Source organism: Rhinolophus hipposideros (genome assembly GCF_964194185.1).
Source record: "Rhinolophus hipposideros genome assembly, chromosome: 10".
Classification (NCBI taxonomy): domain Eukaryota; kingdom Metazoa; phylum Chordata; class Mammalia; order Chiroptera; family Rhinolophidae; genus Rhinolophus; species Rhinolophus hipposideros.
Genome location: NC_138056.1, coordinates 64,438,427 through 64,464,985, shown reverse-complemented (window position 1 = coordinate 64,464,985; position 26,559 = coordinate 64,438,427). Strand labels below are relative to the sequence as shown.

Genomic DNA, 26,559 nt, shown 5'->3' with positions numbered 1-26,559 from the left:
GTGTATTAGCGCCAAAAAAGTTTTCCACGCCCTCCTCCCTGGTTGACTCACAAGAGCCCACGAGGCATTCCCCCACATTTCAACTTGCTGTGGGAGCTCTGTCTTTTTGATTCATAAAATTCCAACACTACTATTCAGCATCACCACCATGCTAGCCACCCACCAAAATGATTCATGAGGTCAAAATCACAATCTTCAAGACACACAGAGCAAAGGCACGGATGCTTTGACACAACCCAGTTCCAAGGACAGTACGGCCACCAACAAAAATCAAGTCCTCTGCAGAAATGGACAAGTCACCAAGTTCGGAACAGGCAAGAAGAGGGACAGAAAAGAGGGAAGTGAAGAGGCCAGAAAAGGAACACTGAGATGGGAAGGGCAGCTGACTCTTGGAATATATAAAAGATACGAAAGAGGGGTGGTCATTTTGCCAGACCGTATGTGAGCAGGAGCGTGTCCCAGCCCAGGACAGAGCACTCAGCCGCCCTCTAAGGCTTCCGGAGCCTTGTGTGGCAGCGTGGAGCCAGGGTCATGGGTTCTGGCCCTCTGCCAACCACTGGCCTTTTGGCTCCAGTTTATCTGCTTCACACAAACCGGAGTGTGCTTCCTGCTCCAATTAAACGTGACACTATATTCACTCCCAGTCACCAAACATGAGATACCACAACCACAACACTGATAGCGCACACACAACACCGTGGGAACGCAGAGCACGATGGGCCCGGCTGTCTCCTCTCTGCACTGATTTCTCTGTGTGGGGACCCAGTTTAAGGCTCTTTTTGGCAAAAGTAACTTAGTTTACCCTGGGAAAAGAGTCATGTTATTTTTTTTTAATCAAAATCCTTGCTCAAAAGATAATTCCATTAGAAGAAAAATAATGTTTTGCCACAATCACATCAAACTGGTGATTTGAAATTTCTTGCTAGGTTTGTTATCTACCCATTTCTCACAAAGACTAGGCCAGTAGTAAGTAACTAATTATTCTGAGAGGCCTTAAGATGGGAATTGACTCATCGTCTTTCTGAGTTTTGTTTTGTTTTTTTACCTCAACACATGAAATAGTATTTGTATGTGGGCTGTCATGTGTCATAGGCATGTTTGGACTAGAGAAATAAGATTTTGACGACTGGACTCTTTATCTTATAAAGTTAGAATAAATAATGTACTTGTGACTTTCATCTCAAAGATGAATATAAACCATGTATGAATGACATATCATATGAAGACCAGTCTAAAATTTCAGTTCCGTTATGTGTGGCAAGTATCTGTCAGCATTTTCTTTTTGGCCAACCTGAAAGGACTACCCTGGAAAGAAACCCAGTCCCTTTCTTTGCCTCATCCGCTACATCTATAAACCTGAAAGTCTAAGGCTAAAATTAGGAATCATAATGGCTTAGATCCAAAGGCAAATCCTGACTTGGCTTCTGCTTCAGGCAGGTGGAAAATGGTGATGGAAAATTGGAGAGGAGCAAGGTGCAACCTTGGCTATACATTAGAGTTCCCCGGGAACATTTAAAATCCGAGTACCCAGGCCTTACCTAGAACTGTTCAGTTGGATCACCAGGGATAGGGTCCAAACATCTATACTTTATAAAGCTCCTCAAATGACACCAATGTGCAACCAAAGTGAGAAGCCCTAAGCCAGTGAACACAGGAAAAAAGAAAACACACACACACACACCTTTGTGCACCATGAGTTCCGCTCCCCACCAAACCAGGGTCAGAGAGGTGTTGAGGACCCATACACTTGAAGAAAAGAAAGTGTGGTGCTTTCTTCCGGTGGTTCTGGCTCAGGAATGATATGTGCCTATTACAGGGGTCAGGAATATCCAGCATATTACAACGTTGGGAGATACGCTCTAGTCACATGACTAAGAATTTTCAGTGATAACAGGGAGCGAACCGCTAAGAAAACTGAGGCCTAACTAAAAATATATATGCATGCGCATACACATATAAAGGAGTGTGAGGGTGTGTGTCTGTGTGTGTGTGTGTGTGTGTAGATAATTGCTTGCAATATGGAGCACAGTGAAGAACCCCTGCACTAAGCCATTCTAGTCACTACAAACACTAGTATAAATCGCCTTTTCACACTTTATACAATGACTGGCCAAGTGAGAGGAGGTGCAAGGGCTCCAGGGCACAGAACACTTTACAGAGAGCGGTCCTTGAAGGGGGGCTGAGCACAAAGGGCACCAACGATATGCCTCCTTTCATAATGTTGAAAGAACTAATGCACTACACACACACACACACACACTCTCACACACACGCATGCATTCGCACACCCATGCAGACTGAAGGACAGATGCCCAACTACACGTCAACAATCATTTAAGGTGTCTTTTTTTGCACACACTTGGTGGCCCACACATTCACTGAGAGTGACATTCTCACTGCTGCTCCCATTCTCTTCAGAGCTGAAGAAAGAACGGAGAAGACGATCAGAATGGAGCTTGCAGACAGACACACCTGGGGATCATCCACTCCACTAAGCCGAGAGACGACCAACTGGGCTATCCCAGCACTGACACACCCTGAGGGAATCCGTTTTACCTTCTCGCTTGTAAGTCACGGTAACATGACAATGTGTATCCCACGGTCTGCATCAGATTCCTGGGCAAAAATGTGAGATAGGCCTTATCTCTAATCCCACACATCCATAACTCTTCCCTTCCTATTTTAGCTCAGAATCTTCACTAGGAACGTCTAGTACAAATTGAGTTTCTTTTCTGATGCAAAATGCAGGGTACCTGATCTAACCAACAGTCAAGGGCACCTGAGACAAGAAACTGGAAGTAAACACATGACATGAGGGGGGGTGCTGTTTTCTCCGTTAGCAGTTCTCCTTCCCCGGGAGCAAGAGTGGGAAGAAATCACTGGAGTCTCAGAACACCACCCCCACCCCACTGCCCTTGCAGGCCTGGCTCCAGCCCAAGGGTGGAGGAACAGCCCAGTTTTTAGGGGAGTCCACTGCCACTCAAGGATTCTGCTGGCTCATCCGTGTGTAATACATCATGCAGTTGCTTCTGGGGGTTCAAAAGTATTATTTCCAAATAAGGTTCTCTGGACTTAGTAAACTTTTGATCACCTGCTTCTTTCAAACCAGTGCCTTGTCTGAGAACGATCACTCACACACCTTCGGTCTGCATGGGGAGAGTGGCAAAAGCAATGGAAAACAAGCTAAGGTCAGGGTAAAGGAGTCAGCTCTCTGCAGTCTCCCTCTGGGGAGGCAAGTGCTGCTCCTAGGGCTCCAGCCCTGAGGCAAAGCTGGAGATCTGTTTGGGCCGCACTTGACAAAGGGTGAAATTTTAGTGGGAGGGTTCAACATTCCTGCCTTCTGTTGACTATGACCCATTTCACCAAGATTGGTTCCTTTTTCTTTACGAAATCTGCGTGTCATTTGTCAACAAGAAGAATCCTTTGCTTCTCTCTCTATGAGCGTGACCGCTTTTGGCTAACTTCTAAAGCACAGAAACTTCCTTCCCAGTATGGTTTTATGCTGTTACTTTCTTTGTAACTGTCCAGAGGCCTGTAGGTAATGTGACCCTGAATAAGACTTTTTATACCCCTTCCTCAGTAATAGGGGTACAAAGGGCCTCATTAGCGAAGGAAAAATGAAGTAAGGCAAAATGAAGTGAGTTTTCTAGGGGAGACAAGAGGCACAAGGATCCAGATGACCTGTTCATCTGCTTCACCTGCACCGTAACTAGTTACGAGGTGTGATCAGTAAATATGGTGAATGTTTAAATTTAAAAAATTTCTTACCGTAAAAGACACATTGCCATTAACCCCCCTCAAAATACTCCCCTTCGCTTCAAACACACTTATCCCATCATTCTTGCCACCTTCTGAAGCAGTTCTGGAAGTCCTCTTTTGTGCCTTTAGTTGCACTGTCGTGGCTACCTTGATGTCCTGAATCAATTCAAAACGTTTACTTTTCATGAACATTTTGACTTTGGGGAAGAGCCAGAAGTCACACGTTGCCAGATCCGGTGAATAAGGTGGATGTGGACACACTTTGATGTTTTTATTTTACAGAAATTGCCATATACCAGAAGCGAAGGTGACACAGAGCCTTTCTGTTGTGGTCAAAAAGTACGGTGAATGCTGCTGCCAAGTGCCATCCAACAGGAAGGCAGGGATCTTTAATACGGGAAGCTGTGAATTGAAACTAGTAACAGTGTGTGACAAGTTTCAACTTGTTTGGTGCAGTCAGTGGGGTGTGAGCTACGGTTGGGAGCAGGTGTGTTTTAAAGTGTACTGTAAACCATCCTCCATCATGACAACGCTCCGTTGTCATGGACAGCACAACCAAAGATACTCCTGAAAGAGGACTTCCAGAACCGCTTCAGAAAGTGGCAAGAATGATGGGATAAGTGTGTTTGAAGCGGGGGGGAGTATTTTGAGAGGGATTAATGGCAACGTGTTTTTTACTGTATTAAATTTTAATTTAAATATTCACCGTATTGTTTGATCACACCTCATATTTCCCTAAGATCAGATCTTCAATCTGTAAACAGGCCAATGTAACAGGCTCAGAAGTCTCCTTCAGGTGTAAACACTGGAGGACATTCAAACTGTCACCCCACTATCATCCAACACGCACACAGCTGGGAAATCATCTGATCTTAAATTCCATTTCCAGCATGCCACTCGCTTGCATACAACCGTCTTGGCTATGGTTTTGAGTTCCAATTTTGTTTGGTTTTCAAGGCAGTCTATAATTAGGTCCGTCCTTTAGCTGTGATCAGTCTCACTTCAGCATCCGAGAACCTTCATTCTCCAAATCCCAGCTAAGAAGATCATCCTCTAGCTGCTCAGTCCCCTCTAACTACTATAAAGTTCACTTAAGTAAATTTTCCTCTTCAGTACCTCCTCTAGAACACATACCCCCTACATTGGCCTTCCTGCCCTCAACTGCCACTGCGATTGTGATCTGAAGCGTACAACTAAGCACTCACACATCAACTGCCTAGTATCTTGCAGTAGTCATTTCATATGGGCTGGTGTGACTGCCCTGCGAAAGCCTGAAGACAGGCACCATATGGGTCTTTGCTTCTTTCTGCAAGCAGTATATATGGTGTATGCTCTCTTACTACTTGTTGGCTGATGGAGCGTATGGCATTGTCCTCTGGGATGGTCTCACTACCAAGTTAGTTGAAAGAAAAGGTCAAAGACACCTAGAAAGCCAGTCTCTGATTCCTTGCAGCTCTCTGTTCCCAAAGATGAGGGAGCACGTACTCTCCCCTTTGCAGCTGACAGTGGTGCTCTGAGGTCCACAGGCCAGAGGCCCATTCCTCAAAGCCTCCACTAACTGCAAAGCAACTCTCAGGTGTTACTTCACCAAAGTGTACAACCTTCTGCTCCTTCCATGTAACCCAAAACCTCCTAATGCATTTAAAAACAATTTCACTGTCTAGATTAGAATAACCTCCTATAACTTTATAACAGAGATTTCAACCACAGCAACAAACAATTCTGTGGCTTCTACCTTCCCTTTCAACGAGCTAAGGAATTTGCTGAGTGTGCCAGCGACCTCCAAGTTAAATGTAACCAACCAAGCCTTCTGATTCAGGCAGGGTTTTCCAAAGAGTGGAATACTCTGCTCAGGGAGACAGATGCCTTAGAAACAAGGTTTAGAAGGGGCCTGAAGAATCCATGACTAGTATGTGAAAAATAAGGGCTAGTCTGTTCCCAAGTCCTCATGTGAAATCAAGCTACCTCATATGTGTTAGACAGTTCACACTCCAGGAAGCTGAGACCTGAGTGAAGCAGAGAGGTCTTGGCACCCTCCTCTATGAACACCTGCATGTAACACACACATTTTTAAAAAAAGAAACAGGAAGCTCCATGACTAAACTGAGAACACACACTAAAATGTGCTTTCTCACTCTCTTTCCCCAAGGAACCAATATGTGAAACCCAAGATGGAGATGGGGAAGAGTGGGGTGGGGGGAGGTTTCGAGGATTCCCAACACTACATGGTATGGTCTTCCTGGACCCCAAACTTGAATTGTAATCCCAGGACTAATCCATCTAGAGTAGAAAACAAGCAAAATAAATAACACACATACCTATTTAATTTAGACTCTCTCAAAGTGGAATGCCAGCTCTCCAAACGTCTTATGGTGAATAACTTGATCCAAAGTTGTGTGAAGTTCAACTTTGTATTGTTTATTTTTAGAAATATCTCTGAGATATTATCAGTGTGAACCCAAATGCAGAATGCATGCTTAACCTTTAAAGTAACAATTGAGTTCAACAGGGCACTGTGCTAAGAGCTATAAGCACGAAGAAATGAGTAAGGCTGTCCTGTGCCTTCGGATATTAAGATTTGGTTCTGGAGACTAATGTGCACCCAAATTTCAATGCAGAGTAAGTGCTCTATTAAAGAGACAAAATGCTTTGGAGCCCAGGAGTTAATTCATCACTACCTGTTGACTGAAGGGTGATACAGAGCTAAAATGATGGGAAGAAAAGAGACAAGTGAGGAGGATGTACGTTAATCTGCTGTGGGGTGAGGGGAGGGTGCTGCTGAGGAAAGATCGGTGCAACATGGAAATGGAGAAGCAAAGGGACTGAGTCATGAAAGTGTTTCCTCCCGTGAAGGAATGAAGAGCTCAGTGTAGCTTGGGCCCGGGCAAAGAGGAGAATGAAGCTCCTCCTACAGAACCAGAATCCAGGATTTAAGAGAGCTTTTTAAAAGCATTAGTTAGTACACTATTTTCATAACACTACAGAACTGGAAAATAATATAGAAATTGAGTGGTTCAGCTTCTAACTACTACCCACCATATTCCTGACAGTCGTTTGCCTCTAATTAAATACCTTCAGTGTTAGGGAACCCTGCACTCATTATGTAAGCCTTGGGGGTAGGTTCTACCTCCCATTACAGAAGTCAAAATGTCCCCTCCCTGTTCTGGCAATTAAGATGACCTAATTAAGCTCAGTCAAATGAACATTCCAAAGAAAGACTCTGAATCTTGAGGAAATGACACAAAGACAAAGGGTACTGATACATTATCTGTGTGCTAACACTATCACCAGGAGTCCAGAAATAGCAGTAGTGTCCAGGGGGGCTCCATCCTCATGACACAAGTAGCACACCACTGAACGGGCTCCCGGTATATCTTTCTTCTTCACCTAAGTCCCTGTCCATTTTTTGAGCCTTCCCATTAATTTGTGAGCTGCCCAATATACTTCCTACAAATGCCTTTTTTGCTTAAGTTAACCAAAGTCACTTTATGCTGCTTACAATCAAGAACTTCTGACAGTTCTCCCAGAGACATCAAAAAAATTAATTGTTTGAGCCCCGTTTTAGGAACACAGTCCTGTTTGTATCAAGGACTACATAACTTAGCACAATCTGCTCTTAATTATAGTAACCCGTATCTACTGCCTTGCACAAACCCTAGAGAAATACTTGCAGTTCCCCCAAAGGTTCTCCATCTGGGGGCCTTTCTCCCCTTATGAATTGAGGAAACTCTTACTTTGGCACACATTAAATGTTAAAATACATACGCTGGCTCTGCACATCTTTTCTTCAAGCTCTAGGACAGTACCACTTCCTCCAGAAAGTTATCTACCTCTCCTCCCCCATATATGCCACTCCCCTTTTTATATGTTCGCCACTCATCTGCGCTGTCATCTCATTCCATGCATATTCATGATACAATCTATTAAATTGCCTATGTATTTAGGTTGTTTTCCTCCCCCATTAACCTATAAATTGATTAACAGCAGGGACCATGTCTTACTCACCTTTGTATCTCTTGTTTCTAGCAGAAATAAGATCATAATGAGCACTCAATACATATTTATTGAATCAATGAATCATCTGCTTAGGTTCACAGTAGTACCCAGTAGTTTCTAGCACAAAATGAGCACTCAATAAATATATGTTGGCCGGCCCAGTGGCTCAGGCAGTTGGAGCTCCGTGCTCCTAACTCCGAAGGCTGCCAGTTTGATTCCCACATGGGCCAGTGGGCTCTCAACCACAAGGTTGCCAATTCAATATCTGGAGTCCCGCAAGGGATGGTGGGCAGCGCCCCCTGCAACTAAGATTGAACAGGGCACCTTGAGCTGAGCTGCCGCTGAGCTCCTGGATGGCACAGTTGGTTGGAGCGCGTCCTCTCAACCACAAGTTTGCCGGTTGGACTCCCGCAAGGGATGGTGGGCTACGCCCCCTGCAACTAGAAAACGGCAACTGGACCTGGAGCTGAGCTGCGCCCTCCACAACTAAGAGTGAAAGGACAACAACTTGACTTGGAAAAAAGGCCTGGAAGTACACACTGTTTCCCAATACAGTCCTGTTCCCCTTCCCAAATAAAATCTTAAATATATATTTATATTTATTTAAGATTTATAAAATCTTAAATATATAAATATATATATATAACATATATATATGTTAATGGAATTAAGATTCATTTTTAAATACCCAGTTACAAACACATTCTTAATTCTACAGAGCTTAAATAAAAGGCAAGTTTGTCTCTTTAAAACTTCAGAGACCAAAGCTGGTAAAAGCTACTGGCAGGGGAGAAGGGAGACTGAGAGAGAAAGTCATCTATTGCTAAGAGGTTAATTACAGGTGTACTATGATCCAGTTCCTGCAGGGGCTTTGTACATGATGTTAGAAATGACATCACAGGGACTTTATAGCTTGAACATAAACTAGTGTTCTTTCACCCCACTCAGCCCAGGCAGGCGGGCCCTGAGCCCTAGAGCTGTGCCCTCTGTGCAGCCCTCGGCTCCCTCTTCCTTCACAAGTCTGGGAGCAGGAGCAGAGCCTGGATACCTCTCAGGATATGCACTCTCTCATGTTAAAAAAAAAAAAAGAAAGAAAGAAAAAAGCACTTATCCCAGTCCTACCTATCACACAGATTCACAGGGAGTCCACAATGAGAGTATCCGTAACAAAAAGGGCTGCTGTACCTATAAAGAGGTGATAATTTTTTAAATTTGGATTTTAACATAAAATCCCAGGGTTACTTAAATATTAAGTTGGTGCAAAAGTAATTGCGGCTTAAAAGGTTAAAAAAAAAAGGCAAAAACCGCAATTACTTTTGCACCAACCTAATATCTTGACTCAAATTGTACAAAAAAATAATCAAAGTTCGTATTTCAGCTTGATACATTTGGTACTTAAGTTATCTAAAACTAGAAGTATCTAGACTCCAGAGATTCTTTTTCTCAGATAAGAGTTTTTTAAACCGCTTATGATTGACATGTAAAAAGCTGTACATATTTAATGTATATGACTCAATGAGTCTGGGGATAAATATTAACTCGTGCAACCATCACCACCATTAAGAACATAGACAAAGGGCCGGCCCGGTGGCTCAGGCGGTTGGAGCTCCGTGCTCTTAACTCCAAAGGCTGCCGGTTCGATTCCCACATGGGCCAGTGGGCTCTCAACCACAAGGTTGCCAGTTCGATTCCTCGAGTCCCGCAAGGGATGGTGGGCTCCGCCCCCTGCAATAGTAACTGGACCTGGAGCTGAGCTGCGCCCTCCACAACTAAGACTGAAAGGACAACTTGAAGCTGAATGGCATCCTTCACAACTAAGATTGAAAGGACAACAACTTGACTTGAGGAAAAAAAATAAAGTCCTAGAAGTACACACTGTTCCCGAATAAAGTCCTGTTCCCTTTCCCCAATAAAATCTTAAAAAAAAAAAAGAAAAAGAACATAGACAAAGCCACCAAATCCAAAAGTTTCCTCCCATCCTGTTTAATATTTGTGTGTGTGTGGTAAGAACACTTAATATAAAGTCTACCATCTTAGCACATTTTATGTATATAATACAATATTGTTAGCTATAGGCTCTATGCTGTATAGATATCTAGAACTTAGATAAGTTGTGATAAATAAGCCCTATATTAGTTAATTGAAATTTAAATAATCTTTAAATATATCCTATTTGTTTATACCTATCTCAGGACCACAAAGGTATTCTGTTGAGTGGCCCTGGCACACATTATGTTCCCACTAAGAAAGAACAATTATTACTAGTGTTTAAGCTCCAGTGCTTAAACATCTTTCTATCCCTGTATGCAGACAGTAAGCACTCAACGTTTTTTGAACAAAGGAAGACAAACAGGATGAAAAGCCTTCAAATAAGCGCCAAGACATAAAATGACAACGTGAATGCACCCGCTGCTCCCTCTCTCACCCACATTGAGGAGAGAGCGGAGCAGTTCAGACACTTCTGGCCGGCCATCTGATTCCTGCAACTTTCCAGGTCTTATTAGTGCATATTGTTGCGGCTGGGTGACAGCGAGATGTCTGTCAGGCTGCAGCATCTCTCAGAGACTCGGATTCTCACGGGACAAGGACATGTCTTCTCATCACACTCGCCCGCAAGTCAAGATCGGCTCAAAAAAACCCAGCATTTCCCAAGAATCTAAACATCCCTTTAGTAATAAGAGTGTAATCAATAATGGTAGGAGCTGCCATTTATTGAGGGCCTATAAATGCAGGGATGATATAAAATTATCGTGATTTAATTATCACCACCCTATCTCCATTTTGTAGCTAGGGATACAAGGCTCCCAGTGGGTAAGTGATGCCCAAAGTCACAGAACTAGCCAGAGGCACAGCCCCGCTAACAAGAAGGTTCTTTTTACTATGCCTTTCTGCCTTCCGAAGGTCCCTCGGTCATACACACGGAATCCTAAATCCTCTTTTCTTGCCAAATTTCTTACATTAAGATTAGGGGAGTTTTAATGAAATCTGGTTGCTTGTGGATAACGGGGAAAGATACTGGAAAAGTTTTCTTCCCTGCATAGATGAGGCAGAGAAGGAGCCAGAACTATTTTGTGTCATTTCTTATAAAAGCTTAAAGTAATCAGCACACTCCCTGCCAATCACCAGAACCCCAAGGCAAATGATGAAGCCTCCCTTCCATGTGGCTGCATATTATTTTCAGGATGGTGTCGCCACTTTAATAATAAATCCCAAACCTGTGGAGTGTCAGTCACTTGTAGAACATGTTAAAAATATCACTTCCAAGCCACGTCAGACCTGTAACATCAGGCTCTTCACAGTGTGGACCAGAAATGGATTCGGGGGGCCATAGTTCATGGATGATTTCAATGAGTCAGGTTTGGGAAGCTTGCACTTGTCTGCCACATAAGCTCTTAAATGGCACTCCTAAAAAGTTGTGGTGAACTGAAATTTCATACATCCATCATATTTTTAGCCAAAATGGGTTGGATTTGATGAATCCAAATAAAGATGAATGAGTAAAACAGACAACTTTTTCTAAGACAAACAAACCTGCACTGACCCTTGATAAATGAAGAATTCTTTGTGTAAATTAGTGACTTTAATCAATTCAAATCGGAAAGCAATAGTTTTAAATGCCCTACATTTCATAATTGCTAATCTGAATGACTTGTAAGGGAACAAGGCTACTCCTGTTACATCTAAAATATTGTTATAAAGATACAAAAGCAACGCGATTATACCAAAATACATCTACTTCAACATGATAAGAAAAAAGCCTGTGAGACTGCCTACCAGAAATGATCAATGCTTGCTAGATCTGACACTCAAAACTTACATGGCTAACTACCCTCCGGTCATATAAGCAGCAATCTAATTATAGCAAAGGAAGGCATAGAAAGTAACACTATTGAGCAGGACGTGATACAAACATTATCTCAGCTAATCCTCCTATCTCTGAGAATTAGGTTTCATTATCTCCTGTTCACCTAAACAAAAACAGGAATGACCTGCTCTGGGTCACACAGCTCACGGCTGTAAGGCTGAGATGCAAACTCAATTTTGACTATTCCAAAGCATCTCACAGAATTACAGCGATATTTTTAAATACCCAGATATATGTGGTAGTATTTGGGTTCCTCATAACTCCTCCGAGTTCCAAACGGTCATGGTTCTGCGAATTTGATCAGCAGCAAAATCATTCATTCATTCATCCATTCATTCAGTCATCCCACAAAGATACATGACATCGAGCATCTGCCTCGGGCAAGATAGTGCTTGGTACAGGGACCCACATTTGACGAGCTAGTGAGGGAGGTAGATGTCTACAGCAGACAACTGACCAACTGCACAAACGCAGTGACACAGGTAGGCTCAAGGTCACGTGGAGTGGCGAGCAGGGACACCAGCGTTTGCGTTCCTGTTCATCCGGGAGCACACATCCTGGCTCTAGGACTGTGTCTAAGAGCTACATTTACCTCTTTGCCCTCTTCGGCCTGCTTATTTTGGATTATGGGTACCCCTTTAAAAGAATCTGTCACGAGCTACAGAGCTTCTCCCTGGGTCTAGAAAATGCACAACACTAATTGCAAAGTTTGCTACAAATCCCAGTGTTAGAACCCCTAATTTATAATCAGCCATGAGGCCGAGAGGGAAAATAGAGGAAAATATGCTGCAAAAGAAAATTTTCTGGAGGAAAATCAGCTGGGGGCCTTGAAAGGGGTAAATAAAAGTAACCAAACGCCGCTGAGAATTTTCTGTGAAGGGCACTGGTCTGAGTAAATCACATCAATTCATTTAATCCTCATAATAACTCTACGATGCTTATCCTCATTTCTCCAGATGAGGAAACTAAGGCACTGAGAGTAACTTGCCTAAAGTCACACAATTAGTAAAGGGCAAAACTAGGATTCAAGCTATTCTCGCTGCAGAGTCTATGGGCTTTACCACTATTCCAACAGCGCTCAAATTTTTGGTTATAGAACCCCTTTACACCTCTAAACATTACTGAGGACCAAATGAGCTTTTGTTCATGTGGGCCGTATCTATCAATACTTACTGTGTTAGAAATTAAAATTGAAAGACATTAAAAAATATTTTAATTCATTTAAAAGTAACAATAATAAACCCATTATAAGTTAAAGTATCTTTATAGAAAATAATTCATTTCTAAGACATAAAGCAGTGAGAAGAGTATTGTTTTATAACTTTACAAATTTCTTTATGTCTGGATTAATAGAAGACAGCTGGGTTCTCATATTTGCTTCTGCTGTCAATCTAGTCAATCTGATTTTTAGTTAGAGAAAGGAAATCTGGCCTCATTCAAATATGTAGTTGGAAAAAGGAAGAGTATTTTAATAGCCATTTCAGATAATTGTGACTATTCTTTGAAACTACACCAAAACTCAACAAGCGGCAATTTCTTAGAGGCAGTTGCAATGTGAAATACAAAACTTTATCAGTGATCTTTTCATGGGTCCACCTCCACATTCTACTACATTAAAACCAATTAGTCCATCTTTCAACTTGAAGGGAGCTTTTGTTACCCAGGCAGGATTTTGTAACATCATATACTAGTCATTTGGAAAAAAATGGTTCTCTGAATTATGCAAATCTTCCATACATTTCAAGTATAGAATATCAACAAAATGTCCATGTGGTAAAAAAGGTGCGTATGTCTTAGTATTTTTATGAAGACAGTTTTTAGGGCTCAGAAACCTCCAGGGTTCCACCGACCACACTTTGAGAAACACTGCTCTATGTGACATAGCCTCTTCTATGGGGAAGGGAGCAAACAATATGAAACCTAATAACCTGGAGATGAAAATGGCTACAAACCAGTTATAACTCAGGCCGAGTTACCTCCCTGTCCAGGCAAAGTAAGATGCCCACAGCCCCCAGAAATCTGTGAAACTTGAAGGCACACAGAGGTCCTTTGATGTAAAGCATTATTTGAACACTATTTGTCAGATGAACGGACCCCGTTGATTAAAGAAAATGCATGTGAAGACAGATAGTAGTCCCTCCAGATAACACCTGCACTGATTGCATCTTCTTAACCTTGAGAAGTTTGTATAAAAGGGAATAAAATCTATGATTGATATTTCACTAGCAAAAAGGCTCCATGAGATTACTATTAGGAGGTGAGGAGAAAAGAAATGGAAATAAATTGCCCAGCAGGAAGTCAGGCCATCCTTGGACAAAGGGAAGAATGTTAAGATGTGATGAGTGAAAAGAAAATGTTGTCAAGCTGAAAGCCTGGAATATTAGAAAGATTTAAAGAATAAAAAAGATAGAGGAGAAAACATCTGCTAACTGGAAAGAAAGGATGCGCCATGGTTTTTTTGTTCTGTTTTGGTAAATCTGATTCTTAAAACAGTGTAAGAATCCAGGCTCGACCATTTATTAGCTACATGAACTTGAGCAAATGAGTTAACTTCTTGGTGCCCGTTACCTTCTCAGTAAACGGGGGTAATATTAGGACCTACTACATAAGGCTGTTATGAAGATTAAAAGACCATAGGAAGGGCTATAAAGGGTTCTAGCACGTAGGAAGTACTCAGTAAATTCTAGCTTCTTTTTATGAGAACGGGGAAATGGAACACGAGTCACTGTTGTAAAACTCACTTTTAAGAGAGCATCAGTGAGCTTTTAAAAAAAACAGCAAGCTAGTGAGCTTTTAAAAACAGCGGCAAGATGCTCAAGCAGATCAGAGATGAAGGCTTTTAGAGCTTTTTAGGTCAGACTGTTTGGCTGACTGACAAACTAGACTAAAATTACATTTTCTATTTTCCAAGAATTTAAAATAAGGAACGTCTGAAAATACAAGTTTCTCTGATAAGAAGCTTAAGGTTCTTGGTCCTACCATCAAAAAACAAAATAAAAATACATGGTGTTACCCAAAGGTTCTGCAAAACTCCTAACTTGTCTGGCTATCTTGGCATGTAGGTCAAGGGCTACGAGGAGTTGGAGAAAGTACCGGGATTCTAACCTGAATACCCCCAGCTACTGAGGAAGATCCACATTCAGTCAGAAGGACAATAGGGCAGCTACTGGGAGCCGGGGAAGAGGCAGAATTGCTTTCTGTACTAAGCATTACAAATAAGAAAACAGCCTCTCCTCTCCTTGGCACCTTTGTTCCATAACTCTCCTTTCACTTGTGCTATAATAGGATGGAGGTCAAGGTGTGGACTCTAAATCTCTTCTCTGAGTCTCCTGTGGTGTAATCTATCCCTTTTACTGACAATGGAGGAAAAACTGACCCTTTACTACCAAAGTGAGAGAAAGTCTAGTCCTTCAGGATCATAACATGTGGGGCAATTTAACGGCTATTTTCATCCCCGAAACAGTGAGTCTCATAATGGCCTAGCCAATAAGATGAAAAATAGAAGAATAAAAATGACAGACCTTAGTTCAAGGTGTATCGTCTATCAGTTGACTAGAAGAAGCCATCATAACATTTTCTCTAATCCCCACTGCAGCCGGTAACTGAATAATGAATTCCTCCAAGTCAAGGGTTTCAAAAGTGATTTACAATAATTCACTTGGGGAAAAAAAAAAGTTTGAATCAATGTAACTGGAACATAATGTAATATTTCTGGAGATTTGAATCTCAGGTCCAAATCAGCACGAAGATCATCAACGTGGACAGTTTCAAATCTGCTATACTGACGAGCCTTACATTTTATCTGATGGAGATTCATAATTGATAAACAAAATTAAGACTCTGAGGCGTTTTTTTTAACTTCTTAAACTGAAAGAGCAAACAACAGATCATAGATTTCGAAGTCCTTTTAAATAAGGACTTCGCAATACGGCAGACTTTGCAAACAATAATGCATAATTAGCATGAAATTTTCACCGTTCTCCCAGATTGTACAACTCACTCAAATTGAAGGGAAAACTGAAAGGCTAATGTAGACACAACCCACGCTGTCACCACAACACATGTATCATATGACCCCCCGACATGCTCCCCACTTGGTGGTTTTTCTCCCTCATATGGGAGAACCTGCTGAATCTGACCAGGTCCTTGCCAGGCGCGTCCGTCGCAATTCCAGCCACCCGAGCTTCCCACAGTTCCACCCGGGCGCCACACTCCTTTCCAACAAATAGAAAAGCCTTTAGGGCTAAGACCTGCATCGTTCCTGCCCACTTCCAGTTCTCAGACTGGTTGTCACTTTCTCCAGAGATCAAAAGTGACACTGCATCACAAGCCAAGGACTGTGATTTTTAAATTATGATTTAAAATACGATTATATATATTTTTTAAAAAGGGGGGAGGTAGGGAAAGAAAGAAATTAAGAAAAATCAAAAGAAAAGCGATAGACTAGGACAATATTTATAGATCAGTACAATACTGATTCACCCTCCCTATCAGACTCAGAAAACTCAGCGGTTAGATTTATGTCACAGTTCTGAGCTGTCCTTAGATTTCTCTAAGAGCAAGTTCTCAGTGAAAAAGAGCTGAAGTAAAAGGCTACTGTTGTGTTTGCTTGTTTGTTTTCAGGACACAAAGTTTTCTTGAAATATTTCTTTGGGGGAGGAGACATCACACTTCGACTCAATTAAGAGAAATATTTTTAACAATACAGAGGTCTTTTATTTTTTTACACTTAGCATGCCATGAAGTCATAGGGAATAGGTTCCAACAGCTCAGACTCCTTTCCGTTGGTTCTCACAGAGTGTGCTTCTCTGGGTGCAGCAGGCTAGTGCTTCAGCTGAAACCAGGCACCTTTTTCTCTTTGGGTTTCTTCTATTTTTTTATCATTTTCCTTCACACGTTTAGGAAGCTGTCCCGGCTCTTAGAGTGCTTAATATGCTCAATCCGTACATGAATTCTCTTGGCAAGAATCTTGCCCTTAACTTATTTGTTTACAACAATGCGAACCACATGCTGGGTAATACTGTAAACTCTTCCCGTTTTGCCATGGTAACGTGTGTGGGGCATTCCTTTTTGAACGGTGCTCATTCCCTTGATGTCTACAGTATCACCCTGTAGATTTGCACGTATGTGGCCAAAGGAGCAGCTCCATGTTTTCTAAAAGGCCTAGAGAGCACAGAGCGGGGGCCTCTCCTCTTTCCCTCTGTGTTAGTCATTTCGGCAAATTACTGGAAGATAGAGATTCTGGCCAAAAAGGCTGCTGTTTTTTTGTTTGTGTTTTTTTTTAATGAGCAAAATAATCAACTGGACTGTAAATGTAAGTACTTTCCATGGAGGTCTTTAAGGCTGCAAATTAAGCTATGGGCATTAAAAGGCTAGATACAACCAATGAAAAGAAATCTGTGAATTGGAACACCCTTTTTTAAAAAAGGTGACTTTTTGAGAACTCAGTCCAGAGCATCTTCTATCGCCTGAGCTGTTTTCCAGTGCTGACTGACACCTACCCAGCAAGTGCCCAGGGTTCTCATAGTCCAAAATCTTTCCAGAATGGAAAATGCAAAAACAATAACAAGGCTTTCAGGGGTATCACCCAGTACCACTCACTCACAGAGCTTCCAAACGAACTTTTACACAATTTCTATCATTATTTTGTACCTTCAGTTACTGTCTATTTTAGAATCATAATCTTGGGTATGGGTAGAAAAGCATCCTCTTAGAAGGAAACTGTGGTGCTTACACAAAAAAGTGAGTCACTCTCGGGAAATATTCATATTATCTACAAGCTTCCCTCTCTCCCACCCCCAACTCAAATAACACATCATATTAACTGATAATTATAAGGATGATCCCAAAACATCAAGAAAAAGTTACACAAGGCAAGAGGCGTGTGTGTGGTGGGGGAGAATCAATCTGGCAGAAAAACTGCCTGTCAAAAATATTTACCTTTAACTAGAAAATTCACATCTCCAGAACAATGTACTCCCTAGATGGTCCATGTGCTGAGGATTTACTGTGTGCTAAATTTTTAATACTTTATCTTAATAATAATAACATGATGATGATGATGATTATGATGATGATGATGATCACAGCAATTTAATACCGGCGGTGCCAAAAAAATGTATACACATTTTAAGGGATGTTATCTATGCTCAAGCAGTAGTTCGCCATCATCAGAAGTGTCTGGACTGATAGTAACCACTTTGAGCACCTCTTGTCATTGCAGAAGTCAAAGGTGACTTGTATTCATCTTCTGTTATCAGTATATGTTGAGTATTACAATAAATACAGGTTTTTCCTTTCTTAAAGTATGTACACATTTTTTGGCACCCTCTGTACATGTCTGCAAATTCTTTGACACTCTTATAGAAAGCTAGGTTTCCATCACTACCACCGCGACCCCCCCTTGAATTTAGGCAGGCTTTTCAGTCCATTGACCAATAAAGAATGACAGAAGTTAATCTCTGTGACTTCTATGTTGAGATCTTAAAAGGCGATGCAGTTTCTATCTTGTTTGCTGAAATACTCCCATCTGGGGCCCTGAGCCCCCATATAGGAACTCTGACTAGCCTGATGCTGTCAGGAAGTCAAGCCGCCTGGAAAGGCCACTTGTAGGTGGTCCAGTCTGCCAGACCTAGCCTTCAAATCATCCCAGCCCTGGTACCAGACATGGGAATGAAGACTCCAGGTAATCCAATCCTAAACCATCCAGTCACCCCCAGTCCTCTTCTCACCTGAAGTCCCAGGCACAGCGGAGCAGAAAGAAGCCATCTCTACTGTGCCCTACCTGACGCCCAGACCGACAGAATCTGTTAGCATAATAAACGGTTGTTTGGAGCCACTAGGATTTGAGGCCATTTGTTCCACAGCACCAGTGACTGGAACAATGAGAGTTAACACAGAACTCTTTCAGTGTGTCAGAGATTGTGCTTAGCACTTTCCATGTTTTTACTGACATAATACTTGTAAATCCTTAAAATGATTTAATGACATAGGTGTTATTATTATCCCTATTTAACATTATGAGGAAACTACTTGACAGAGAGGTTAAGTAATTTGCCCAAAATTATAAAGCCAGTAAGTGGCACAGGTGGAAAGTGAATTCACATTTCGGCTCTGATGTCTTAACTATAAAGCTCCACAGATGAACACATCACAACTAGCCTGTTAGGCCGCGTCCCACGATCAGCCAGGACCACAGTAAGTGATATATGCATACAATGTATATACATTAAGTGATGTACATTTAGTGATATGTATGGACAGGACCACATTAAGTGATATACATTTAGTCCAGTGCCAGGCATGTCCCAGACCCTCAAACGTCAGATGGAGGACCTGTATCCTTTTACGGCATCCTTGCCAAATTCTCCACCTCAGTATTGACTTGCACAGGCACAGTCCAGTTACTCATTCAACAGTGACTGTTTCTGTACCCCAATTTTTTTTTTAAAGATTTTATTGGGGAAGGGGAACAGGACTTTATTGGGGAACAGTGTCTACTTCCAGGACTTTTTTCCAAGTCAAGTTGTTGTCCTTTCAGTCTTCGCTGTGGAGGGCACAGCCCAGCTCCAGGTCCAGTTGCAGTTGCTAGTTGCAGGGGGCACAGCCCACCATCCCTTGTGGGAGTCGAACCAGCAACCTTACGGTTGAGAGGATGCCCTCCAACCAACTAAGCCATCTGGGAGCTCAGCCGCAGCTCAGCTCAAGGTGCCCTGTTCAATCCTAGTTGAAGGGGGCAGAGCCCACCATCCCTTGCGGGACTAGAGGAGTTGAACTGGCAACCTTGTCGTTGAGAGCCCACTGGCCCATATTGGAATCGAACCGGTAGCCTTTGGAGTTAGGAGCATGGAGCTTTAACTGCCTGAGCCACCGGACCGGCCCTGTACCCAAATTTTTGCCTGACTTATATTCTGTCCAAAACTAAGAAATGCCACGCTCCCTCATGTTCAACACGTGCCCTCTTCAACAGAAATGGAAAATATTTCAAATAAATTCAAATAGAATATTTGTGATTGCTGCCTAAATAAACTATTAAATTTAATACTACAAAATCTGTTCATTTATGAGCAAGCTTAATTACACATAACCCATTTTATGTTCCTAAACTAATAAAGTGATCTTAGTTACTTAATAAAAGCTATTAAAATATAAATATCGGTATTTATTTGTTTTTTTTTTGGGGGGGGGTTGTTTTGTTTTGTTTTTCCCTTCAAATTCCTGGAGAAAGTTGAAAGGAAGAAAGTTCAGAATTTTGGAAATTTTATCTTTATGCTCAAGACTAAGATAATCCATATCTCAGAGTAGACATTTTTAGACCTTATATTCTTAATTTTTTTGATGAATAGCTTACAGAATCAAGTCTAAGAGTAAGCTGAAGTACATATATTCACCACTTTCATGTCACCAGCACTCACTTTGGATCTGCCAGGTCAATTACGACCATGGGAAGGTGAATTGGACAGTATTATGTCCTGTAACTAACCTCCTGCTTATTATCTGACACTCCCACTATCTTCTACCTTTGTATAAATGGTTTTGTGATGTTGACACTACTTCCCCAGGTGTCTTAGTTTAAGCTTGTTGTGATATCAGAATACATTTCCTTTTACTCTTCTAGGTAAAGGAACACTAGACCATTTTTGGTGCTACATGTGTTCTGCAATGAATTTACTGCTGTCTCCTACGTACTACCTCCAATAGTTTCCATAATTCTGAAAAAGCACGTTTCCTAGTCTCTTTTTCTATTTTTCTTCCTCTTTCTCCCCCATTCCTCAAAACAGATCACAGAGAGGCAATCTTGTCTGCCTTTATATCTTTCAACCTTTCCCACATGACCAGGATTAGCAATCAACCTAGTTGCAGTGATATTTATGGACTCGTCCCTCAGGACACAGGACCTTCCCAAGAGGATTGCATATTCTCTCTTCTCCCCAAATCCCCCAAACAGAGGGGGCTCACTAACAAGAACCTTGGTTCTCAGCCAGTTAGAGTACAGCTCATGTCAGGAAGGGAAAGGCCTGTCTTACACCTGCTTTCGGGTGTCACATTCCTAGGTCACACCATATAGAGCAGCCCTTATAGCTAAGAAGCAGCAGCTGAATGTGAGATGCCTCCCTTCCCCCCAGCACAGGGACACAGGATGTGCAAAGCCCCATCTCCCACAGAGGAAGCAAAGACGGGAAGACAAGATATCTACCACCCTTGTCTTGCTCTGCTTGTTGAGAAGAGTGGAAGGAAGGAGGGAAGGAGGGGAAAAGAAGGAAGGAGTAGATCAGAAGAGGTAGAGAGAACAGAAGTGGGAAGACCTGTTCTGTGGCTATCATAATAGTCCAGGAGATAGGTAATGAGTGCTTAAAATAGCTGGGTTGTAGAGACATGCAAAGGAAGGGAAAGTATGCAAGCATTTTGGAAGTCAACTACAAGGACCTGGTGACTGCCTGGATATGGGAGACGTAAAGACAGGAACCTGACAGTTCACAGAATATTTTCAAAGGAGGCAACAGTTAAGATGATGCAGTGTGGAGTGGTATCTGAGCAAGCCTAAACTGGTGAGACGAACAAGGCCAGCCTCTCCTTGACAAAGGCTGGTTCAACAGTGGAACAACACCCAAGTGCAAGAGTCCAGGCTGGCCTCAGAGCCGCTCCAGGAGGCCAGGAAGAGCCTCGTAGTGCTAAAGCCACCCTAGCATTTCTGTTTGCTTTTCTCAAGGACCAGATCCCCGGGAGAATCCCATGAACTGAACCAAAGCCTCAAACATCCCTAGAAACAGTAACTACTGCTTCGTCACAGCCTGCTAACCTGGTGAGCTCCATCACTGGCATAACTCAGATGCCTTGCCCACCCACCTTCCAAATGAAATGAGCCTCTAAAAATAGAAGTGGCAAAATGAGGTACGAGCTGATTGAGCCGTCACCCTTTGGTATTTCCTCCCCATCAGGTCCACACCAGACTTCCGAGGGAGAAGTGGTACATTTCACTAAGAAATGTGTCATTGTTCCATCATATGAAACCCAGGAATGTTGCTGTCAGACAAACAGGGCTAGTCTGTCTCTAGAACAGCACTGGCCAATGGAACTTACTGCAATGATGGAAATGGCTCTTAAGTACTTCAATTGTGGCTAGTATGACAGGGAACCTAAATTGTTGGTTTTATTTAATTTAAATAGCCACAGGTGGCTAGTGGTTACTGTGGACAGAGCAGGCCTAGAACTTAAAAAAAATAAAATAGATTCAGCTACTGCAATGAAGTTGAGCATCTGCTCAAGTGATTTTCTAGCCCCAAGCTCTTCTTTGGTCATTATTACAGCTAGACATCAATGTGCCTCCAAAACATCTGTTTGGAAGGCATTCCAAGCCCAAGCCAACCACTCACCAAAGTTTGAGAACCACTGATCTAGAATTGTACATCCATTTCCCTTGGGAAACAAATGACTTGGTCATCAAGAGAAAGGAAAGGGAGCTGCCACTTGTGAAGTTTGCGACATGTCCTGGTGACATCAGTCCTGGCTTACTGTACCTCCAGGAATAAGCACTATAAACTCTGAACTAATTTACAACAGCAGACACACTTCCTGCCACCTCCTGTAGTCTGGGTAGAGAGGAAATTGTTCTTTATTCAGCAAATCTTGGTTTATAAGTGGGGAAAAGATATATTTTATAGGCAGTGAATAGAGTATCATCCTAGCTTCTAACCTCATTCAGGAAAAATTTGGTACATGATGCAGTGTTCCCAAGTACGGAAAGGTAATCTTCTATGGATAAAAACTAGGATTCCAGTTTCTCAGAGAAAGGAGACATATGAGAATACACATAACATCATAAAACCATGTCTCTCTGCTATTTTAATAACATTATTAATACTAATAATTATTATTAAATAATTATTAGAACATTAATAAATAAAATATTAATAAAATTATTATTATTACCAGCATTTATTGAAGTTTTCAGTGTGCCCAGCATTGTGCTCAGTGTTATATTTCATTTCACCCTCATGTAACTCCACGAAGTAAGAACTATTACTGTCTCTATTTTAGTCATGAGGCTTCAGCAAGTCTAATTCCACAAGGTTACACAGCAAGGAAGAGGCAAGACCAGGAAGCAAACCAAGTTTGTTCCTCAAGAATCCAAAATACTATCTCCTTTTACATTTTCATACATATTCAAACTTTAAATCTATTCAATCTTATGCATACCCTTTATGTTATTGAGTTTTAAGTACAGCATTTTCAATTTTTTAAGCTATGACGCCACATGCTATTTTAAAAAAGTCTTCAACCACTCAGTTTACCCCAAGTCCTTCAGCATGGGCTCCAGAACCAGGCCAACCCACACTGAAGAATTTGTGGCAATAAAGATATCCAAAAACTGGATCAAAGGCAAGAACCAATTTTACTCCCGCTGTGCTCAGGCAACATGCCAAGGGAAGGCTGGCCTGACCACCTGGATCAAAGCAAGCCCTCTCTACTCAGTGTTCATCACACTGTCTCTATTATGGCACCTAACACATGGAAATATCCACACGACCTCACTAATTAGTGTGCTCTTCAGAGTAGGAACTATGCCTGATTCATCAGGAAGCTTCCACAGCACTAAACACATAAACACCTAATAGGTCACTACCAAGACACACAAATTCTTATGACAGTGAAAGGGAACTACAATTTGACTATAAAACATACAACTATGAAAATGGAAGAAAGTTTTAAGAAACTCCTAAGAAAATATAGCACAAAACCTTTGGGATACAGACCTTGGCAAACTGTTCTTAGACGTAACACCAAAAGCATACTCCACAAGGAAAAAAGATCAATAAATTAGACTTTATCAAAATTCAAAACTTTTTTCCTGTAAAAGATCCTGTTATAAGGATGAAAAGACAAATCACACACTGAAAAACTATGTGTGGAAGCCACACATCTGACAAAGGATTAGTATCTAAAATATATAAAGACGTCTCAAAGCTCAATAGTAAAAAAAATATATATCCAGTTAGAATATGGGCAAAAGGCACAAGCAAACATTTCACCAAAGAGGATATGGGGGTGGCAAATAAACACATGAAAAGATATTCAACATCATTAGCCATTAGGGAATGCAAATTAAAACACTTACTGGAACAGCTAGAGTAATAAACACTGATGAGGAGGCAGAGAAAATGGATCTCTCATATACACTGGTGGTGGGAACGTAAAATAGTAAAGGCACTCTGGAAAACAGTTTGGCAATTTCTTAAAAAACTAAATACACATTTACCATACAAAATCCAGTAATCACACTCTTGGCACTTCTCTAATTTTAGGAGCCCCAAACTAGAAACAACCTAAATGTCCTTCAACAGGCAGATGGTTAAACACACTGTGGTACGTTCACACCACAGACTAAACTATTAATAATGCGATAGCTTGGGTGGATCTCAAGGGTATTAGGCTGAAAAATCTCAAAAGGTCACATACGACATGTAATTTTACTTATGTAACACTCCCAAAATTACAGAGATAGAGAATAGATCAGTGGTTGGGTTTAGAGACAGAAGTGACTATAAAGGGGTGGCAGAAGGGAGATCCTTGAGGTGCTGGAGTAGTTCTGTATTTTCACTGGGGTGATGGCTACAGGAATCTACACGTGAAAAAAAACTGCATAGAAGTATACACGCACAAACACAAATGCATGCATGTAAAACTGGTAAAATCTCAATATGCTCTGGATTGTACCAATGTCAGTTTCCTGGTTCCATTATTGCATAATATATGGTTATATAAGATGTTACCTATGGGGTAAAGAATACACAGGATCTCTCTACTGTTTTTGCAACTTCATATAAAGCAATAATCATTTTAAGACAAAAAGTTTATTTTAAAAAAGAACTCACACTATAGGCATTTTACTTAAAAACGAAACAAACAAAAAAGAGGTGTATATAGCTTCAGTACTGGCCAGTAAGGTCCCAAACACAAGTTTAAACATACACAACAGGACTATATGTCTTCATTTTCTAAAAGGTTAAATCGAATTCTCCAGGGTCTTAACAGGGCTATACATGGTGCGATAAAAAAATACAGTCAATGGTGTTGCTGAGTGCCATTCAAGAGAAAGGCAGGGATCTTCAATACAGGAAATGGAGCATCAAACCTTAGTAACAGTGTGTGTGACAAGTTTCAACTTGTTCAGTGCAGTCAGTCAGGTGTGAACCACGGTTAGGAGGTGTGTTTTAAAGTGTGCTGTAAATCATCCTCCATCATGACAACGCTCTGTGTCACACATTGCGTCTGGTACATGGCAATTTCTGTCAAATAAAAACATTACGATGTGTCCTCATCCACCTTATTCACCGGGTCTGGCCCCATGCGACTTCTGCAACTTCTGGCTCTTCCCCAAAGTCAAAATTTTTCAGGACATCGAGGCAGCCATAACAGCTCAACTAAAAACATCCATGAAAGAGGACTTCCAGAACTGCTTCAGAAAGTGGCAAGAACAATGGGATAAGTGTGTTGGAAACAAGCGGGAGTATTTTGAGAGGGATTAATGGAAATATGTCTTTTACTGTTATAAGGTTTTTAATTTAAACATTCAATGTATTGTTTGATCACACCTCGTATTTCCTAACACCTTATTTTCCCCACCCCCTCATAAAAGGAAAAACAATGTCTAATGTGTGAGCCCCTTTGCCTCTTCGGGAGTCCAAGATTCCTGTCCTAAGTGCCTGGAATGAATATACCCTAAGGTTTCACAAGAACTGAGGCCAAGGGGCCTCCCAAGTTAGAGAACTCAGCATGGTGCCAACACACAAACAAGCCCAGGCATAGTTTCCTGTCAGCAAAAGCAGTGCACTGACCTACCCACAAATGGCCCAGATTTAAATTTTGCCTTTCCTCCAAGACAAAACAAAGTCAAACCAACAATTTTTTTAATTGCTAAGCAAACAAACAAAAACCTCAACAACCTCAGACTATTTCAACAAACCTTATAATCAAATATGTCCTCTTACTTGACCTCTAAGTTACCCCTTGCTTTTCAAGTATTCTATTGCTTAGTAAATTCTGGGACATAAGAACCTACCAAAATTAATGAAAAAATAGGAGGAGAAAAATTATTCAAAACACTAGAAAGCTTCCTTACCTGAGCTTCCATATGCATTTAAAATGAAGAGAGCCACATTGGGGAGAAGGACTACTATGGGAGAATTTTGCAATATCAGAACTACTAACAGGTTTTACAAAGTTATTTCCTTTTAATTTACTGACCTGGAAAGTCAGATTTTTACAATCGTCACTAGCAATTCCCTTGTTTCATAGTCATTATTTTTTCTTTATAAGCTCTATGTTTTATATGCAGTAGTCTGCGGGTTTGCTTTCCGCAGTTTCAGTCAACCCCGGTCAACCACATTCTGAAAATATTAAACAGAAAATTCTGGAAATAAACAATTCACAAGTTTAAAATTTCCCGCTGTTCTGATCAGCATGATAAAATCTCGAGGCATCCCACTCCGTCCTGCCCAGGACGTGAATCATCCTTTGTACAGTGTATACACGACCTGCCCATTAGTCACTTAGCTCAGTTATCAGATGGACTGCCCTGGTATTGCAGTGCTTGTGTTCCAGTCACCCTTATTTAACTTAATAATGACCTCAAAGCTATTCACACAACTTTCATTATATTGTTATAATTGTTCTATTTTATAAGTTAATTGTTGTTAACCTCTTACTGTGCCTCATTTATAAATTAAACTTTATCACAAGTATGTACATATGGGATAAAACATAGTATACATAGGGTTCAGTAGTATCTGAAGTTTTAGGCATCCACTGGGGGATAAGGGAGTACTGTGATACTTTCTCATTTTCAAAGCACTTCCACAAATTACTATGAAGAAACACAGCACTGGTACCTAGGGGCTATACTTTTCAACAGAACTCTTAACCAGCCAGACTACCATCTA

At 41.4% G+C, this 26,559-nt stretch overlaps 1 protein-coding gene across 4 annotated transcripts in view; it reads right to left on the bottom strand.

The window, feature by feature from the left end:
* The window catches only part of AMOTL1 (angiomotin like 1), a 123,127-nt gene that overhangs the window by 71,210 nt on the left and 25,358 nt on the right, over window positions 1–26,559 (bottom strand). The gene's annotated exons all lie outside the window — the stretch shown is intronic.